Here is a 6,069-nt window from a genome sequence, read left to right as displayed (position 1 = left end):
TCCTCCCCGAGCTGGGAGTGACACGGGATTGTCAGTGGGAATTTCGGGGAGAGTTCCTCGGGGAGCAGCTCCTCACACGGGGTTAAACCACCCCGAGGAGCTGGGGTTAGGCTGGTGAGGGGAATTCATCACAGTAATCACCCAGTGGCCCTTGCTGGGGATGGGTTTGGGGTTGGGAATGGCGAGGAGTTGAGGTTTGGGCTGTTCTAGAGCTGATTCCTGGGGCTGGAATGGCAATGAAGGTTCTGGAGAGTGACAGGAAGGAAAATCACTTTTGGGAGATGGAGGGGAGAGAAAGGAGGACAGGGAAACCTGGGGTGGTGGTGAGTAAATGAGATAAAATAATCCCTTTTGCCCTGCTCTGCCTTTGTGAGATTTAATGGGAAACTCACTGATTATTCTTTTGATGACTCTTTATATTAATTAATGAAATTGAATTAAGGTTCTCCCAGCCCTCAAGGATTTTCCTGCTTGCAGACCTCATCCTTCTCCACCTCCAGCACCTCAGCTACTCCAAGACAGGCTCCATCCTCCAAAAAAAAAAATGGATTTTATCCAACAGCTGCTTCCAAGCCTCTGGAAAGGAGCAGGGCTGGGGTGTCTTTATTCTGCAATCACTTCCTGTCTGCAGAGAACAAGGACTGCAGGATAAACACGCTGGGAAATATTTGCACTGCGTCCTATAAACAGGGCTCTGTTGTTTACCTGAAGCAAATATGTGCCTGGCAGCTCCAGAAGGAATCCTCTGGATTTTAATCCTCTAAAGTTTCATGGAGAATTGTTCCTGATCAACTGGTTTGACGAGAAATGCCTTTTTCAGCAAACAGCACTGGGGTGGTTTCTGTAAATATTTTATTGTTTTCTGTTTCGGGTTTCCTGCTTCGCCCAGGAGGGGTGGATTGTGGGGTTTTCTGCAAGAATTGCCCCAAATTCTGCACAGAACTGCCTGGAAAAAGGGAGAAATGTCCTGCAAGCTCAGGACATCAGCTGGAGGGGTTTGGGGAGGAAAGGAAAGGAAAGGAAAGGAAAGGAAAGGAAAGGAAAGGAAAGGAAAGGAAAGGAAAGGAAAGGAAAGGAAAGGAAAGGAAAGGAAAGGGAAAAAGGAAAAACTGAGCAGGGTAGAAAGGTAAAAGGCACTGTCAGGAGTCTGGGGACACCTCCAGGGTGGCTTTAGTTGCTGCCTGGAGAAAAGGCTGGAGTGAGAATCAAAGGATTCTCACTGTTCAGCTCCTGCTTTATCCAAGCAACTGGAACCTTTGCAGATGAGCAGGATTTGGTTACAGAGATGAACAAACAGCAAGCCCTGCTTTTCATCTGTCCCTGTCTGAGGGGCTTGGAGTGGTCAGTGGTTGTCCAGGGAAGGACCCCAGGATTGGCCTGGGCTGTCCCACCCAGAGTCCCCAAACCCCAGGCTGATGGTGTCCTGGGAAATGGCCTGGATGGCTCCTGGGGAGCATCACTGGCCAGTGGCTGAGCAGATGTGCTGCAGGGAATCCCTGCAAGGCTGAGAGCAGGGAAAACCCAGGATTGCTGCTGGCTGGGCAGGAGGAAAGGACAGAGAGGGACAGGGTGGCTCCAGTGCCACCAAGCAGGCTGGGACAGTGCTCAGCCCACAGGGTGGCTCTCCCTGAACAGATTGGGATCAGAACGAGCCATCCCACCAGGAACAACCCCAAATCTCCAGCCCGGAGCTGGGAATTGGGAACTGACTGGAGCTGCCCTGTGGCAAAGGAGTCTGAGCTGCAGAGAAACCCAAGTCACCCCCTCGGGGGGAGGGTGGGAGGGTGGGTGGGGTGGGAGAGGTTATTTCGTGCTCTGCAGAGGAAAACTGGAGCTGTCAGAGGGACCCAGTGGGATGGAGTGGGAAGTTCTTCCCTGGATGGTTTGTAGGACTGAGGTGGGTCAGAGGGATGTGGTGCAGAGTGTCCCCAAGTGTCCCCAGGCTGTCCCGGGGGTGTCAGGAGCTCCCCAGGCTCTGTGGGGCTCTGCAGGGCTGAGCAGTGGAGCTCAGGGAGCTGCAGCCTGCCCTGCTCAGCTGTGGCACCAGAGCAGAGCTCAGCTTCCTTCCCATGCACAGGAAACTCGGGGTCACCTGTGCCTGGCAGAGGTGACAACGACAAAAACAACAAAACCAGCAAAAACAGCCGAACCAGCTCAGCAGAGCCTGAGTTCTGCTCCTCCTCAGGCTCCCCTGGTGGAGCTGTTTGGGTTCCTGACGTTTTTGTGGTTTTTCTTTGGACAGGGCAAGGTTCCCCAGTGGGACAGGGGACAGAGGGGACAGACAGAGCGTTGGGGACACCTCTGTCCCCTGCACTGGGAGCTGCCCGGGGTTAGGAATGCAGCCCAGGGAGCAGCAGGGCAAATGTTTGTCGTGCTCTGCAAATAGAGCAGAACTGCCCCGATCTCAGCAGAAATGCTCTGATTTCAGCAGGCAGAGCTCCTTCCCTCGGCAGGGAGAGCAAACAGGGACAGCCAGGGATCGATTTGGGCAAGGGAGCAGCTTTGTTTGCTTGGCTGCAGAGGCCTTGGCACCCAGCGAGGGGCACACGGTGACCCCACAGCCCCTACAACAAAAATATCTCATCACCAGATCCTGCACAAAAAAGAGAAATATCCCATCACCAGATCCTGCACAAAAAAGGAAAATATCACCAGATCCTGCACAAAAAATCTCTCATCACCAGATCCTGCACAAAAAAAGAAAATCTCTCATCACCAGATCCTGCATAAAAAAAAACTCTCATCACCAGATCCTGCACAAAAAAAAAGAAAATCTCATCACCAGATCCTGCACAAAAAAAAAAAATATCTCATCACCAGATCCTGCCCAAAAAAAGAAGAAATCTCTCATCACCAGATCCTGCACAAGAAAAGAAATCTCTCATCACCAGATCCTGCACAGAATGAGCTTTGCAGAGTCTCAGAATCCTGAGGTTGTTGAAGTCTTGAGGCTCCTGGTTGGAAAAAACAATAAATAAATAAATAACTTCCTGGTTTGGGCAGTTTATGGCCAACTGTGGTTCCAAGCTTTCCTCCACAACCAAAACTGATATTTTTGAGAAGAAAAACATTATTTTTTTTATAAAAATAAGAGAAAACCCTCACTGAACCCCATGACTCCAAGTGCTCGGAAACCAAATGTTGTGAAACTTCGGGGGGAAGCTCAAAATGCTGCAATGTGCAAAGTGCTGCTGCAGTGTCCTCCCTGCAGCCTCATCCAGCCAAAAACCAGGAAACTGGGGCTGATGATGCTGCTGAGGAAGGAGACAGAGGAGCTGAGGGATGAGACAGCTTTGCTTTGCTGCTGGAAAGGAAACAAAACCACCCTTGGAGCTTTCAGGAAGCTTCCAGAATCAGGGAATCAGGGAATCCCGGGATGGGAGGGAGCTGAGAGCTCCTCCAGTCCCACCTCCTTCCCACCCTGTGCCTCTTCTGCCAAGGAAATTCAGCTCCTGCACCTCCCCAGCCCCACCTTCTCCCTCCTCAGCCTTTTCCTTCCCATCCCTGGATTTCCCTGGGAAAATTTCCCTGGATTTTCCTGGATTTCCCTGGATTCTCCTGGATTTTTTCCTGGATTTTCCTGGATTCTCCTGGATTTTTTTCCTGGATTTCCCTGGATTCTCCTGCGAGGTCCCTCCATGGATCCCCTCCTGCCCTGGGCACCCCAAACCCTTCCCAGCCCTCCCGAGGGAGCTGAGCAGCTCGTTTTTGTCCCCCCACGCTCTGAATGTTACAGTCTGGTGGCTTCTGCAGTGCTTGAGACAAAAATACATTTCCTGTTGAGAGGCAGAAGTGAAGATCAGCCCTGAAGTGCTGAGGCTCCAAGCAGAGCTGCTGGAGCTCCTTCCAGTGGCTTTTTCCTCTTCTGAGGTGCTTTAAACCCAATTAAACAAAGCCCAGCATCACTCCTGGCTGCCACGAGAGTTTTTGAACCATCAGCTCATCAGGGAGATCCTAAAAATGTGAATTCCCACCTTTGCTCCCGAGGGAGCAGCGCTGAAAACCTCCAAAGCGTGTTTTATTTTGCGTTTCTCTGATGCTTTTCCACCTCGGGATGTGAGAGGTTGGGGAATCATCACCAGAGCCTCCCTGGGTGGGGAGCTGAGGTGGGTTTGTGCTCTCTGCCCCCACAGAGGTTTGGGCTGAGAGTCAGCAGCTCGGGCTGCAGTCAAGGTCACGGTTTGTGTTTTGCTGCAAAAAACACAAATGGGGCTGGGAGACACCTGAATTTCCAGGGAAAACCAGAGCAGCCGTGGGATCCAGGTGTGCAGGGGATTGTCCCTGCAGCAGGAGGAGCTGAGCTCTCACAGGGTGAAGCTGAGGTTCCTCCTGCTCCTCCATCCCTGATTTTTTGGGGTTTTTTTGGCACACATGAGCTCTGCCCATCCTCTGGTGGATGCCATGAGCTCTGCCTGGCTGGAGCCACCAGGCTGAGATAAGAGCAGAGCCAATCTCTGCTGGGATCTAATCAGGCACGAGCAGCTGAGGTGGCAGCTGGCTCTGGATTTCCTCTGTTTGATAAAGAATTCTGCTCTGCAGATTCCCATGATGGCTCAATCCTACTTTATTCTGGTCCTGCTTCAGAAAAATCATCCAATTATAATCCCAGGGCTGGATAGAATTCTGTGATCCAGAGCAAAACCTCTGTCCCCAGGAGGTTTTGCTCTTCTCTATTTGTGTGAATGAATAAATGGTAATTTCTCGGGTGATTATTGAGAGAAATGAGGTTTTTTGTGCCCTGCCCTTGTCCTGGCATTGGTGCAGCTGCTCCTGGAGCTGTGGCTCCTTCTCTGTCCTCCTCTCAGGGACACCCAGGAGCTCCCAGCACCACCACAGCCTGTAATTTCTGCTCCCAGACTGAACCCAGTGACTCACAGCCCGGAATAGAAGACAGAAAACTGGAATTTATGCTTCTCCTCTGCCCACCCTGCAGCGCCCAGCTCCACGTGGGCACAGCACTTGGGAATCCACCTAGGCAGAGTCATTTGCTCCAGTGCTAAACAGGGAGGAAAACAGTAAAAAACCAGCACTAATAGTTATTTAATTGCTGGTGAGCTCCTCTGACTGAAAACTAAAAACCAGGGGCAGCTCTCCCCACCCAAATTTGGATTCTGGCCCTTGCCCAGCTGAAGTCACAGCCCAGCTCTCCAGCTTTTTCTGGGAGGTTTGGGGTTTTTTTTATTGCTGAGCTCCTATCTGCATCTGGACTGCCAAAAATGCCTTTTTTTTCCTCCCCAGGAAACAGCAGTGTCGTTTCTCCTCGTCAGGAGAGAATTCTCATCAGCTCAAGTGACAACAAATGCAGGTGCTCCTCTGCTTTTTTTTGTGCTTTTTGAGTCCTTCCAGCAAACTTTGGGAGGGAGCAGCTGCTCCCAGTGAAAAAACACCACCAATCCCACCGACCCGAGCTGAAACAGGACTGGAAATGGGATTTTTGACCTTGAGAGCTGCAAAGCTGCTGAAAGGAGGGACCCTGTGAAGATTAAAAATCAAAATAACGGATCTCTGCCGTGCTTCTGGAGCTGTGTGAATCCATCACAAAACAAAAAGGGGTGAATCTTTAAATGGCACAAAGTAACACGAGGCTTTTGATGACTTTTTTTTTTTGAAGTCTTCAGCTGAAGGATTGGCCTGAGCTTTCCAAACATTAATTTAGGAACAGCTGGTTTTCTCAACTGCATTCTTGTCTCATTTTTCCTCCCCTCTGCTCGTTTTGTTCACACACACACACTCCAAATTAAGATACTTGTTGCTGCAGATGTTTAGGGAAGGCTGTTCAGTCAGAGGGTTCTCATCTCGAGAAGGGCTGTGTGGATGAATAGAACACTGATTTTTCCTCAATTTAGGGTCCTTGTCAGCTCCTTTTTTTCAAGTTCCATGCTGATAGAATGTCTAGATCTCTCTCTGTGTAAATGTATATATTTTGTGTCTCTCTCCCTCGCACTCCAGGAGGGTTTAAGCACTCGTGTCCATGGCCATGGCCAGGGCCAGGTCACCAACTTCCCACAGCAGAGCCCAAAGAAAGTCCAAACATCATACAATCCAGGCCATTGCAAGGAACCAGCCGAT

The 6,069-nt window shown here is 50.6% G+C and overlaps 1 long non-coding RNA gene across 1 annotated transcript; it reads left to right on the top strand.

The window, feature by feature from the left end:
• Positions 1 to 3,610: 3,610 nt before the first annotated feature.
• LOC146420116 (uncharacterized) lies at positions 3,611 to 5,276 on the top strand. Its single transcript, XR_014849265.1, has 2 exons — positions 3,611 to 4,693; positions 4,806 to 5,276. It is a non-coding gene; the product is annotated as an uncharacterized LOC146420116 (long non-coding RNA).
• The last annotated feature ends 793 nt before the right edge of the window (positions 5,277 to 6,069 follow it).

The sequence above is a fragment of the Lichenostomus cassidix genome, unplaced genomic scaffold, assembly GCF_008360975.1.
Source record: "Lichenostomus cassidix isolate B80296 unplaced genomic scaffold, HeHo_3.0 HiC_scaffold_567, whole genome shotgun sequence".
NCBI lineage: Eukaryota > Metazoa > Chordata > Aves > Passeriformes > Meliphagidae > Lichenostomus > Lichenostomus cassidix.
Note: the sequence above shows the minus strand (reverse complement) of the source record. Positions and strands in the feature narration are given on the sequence as shown.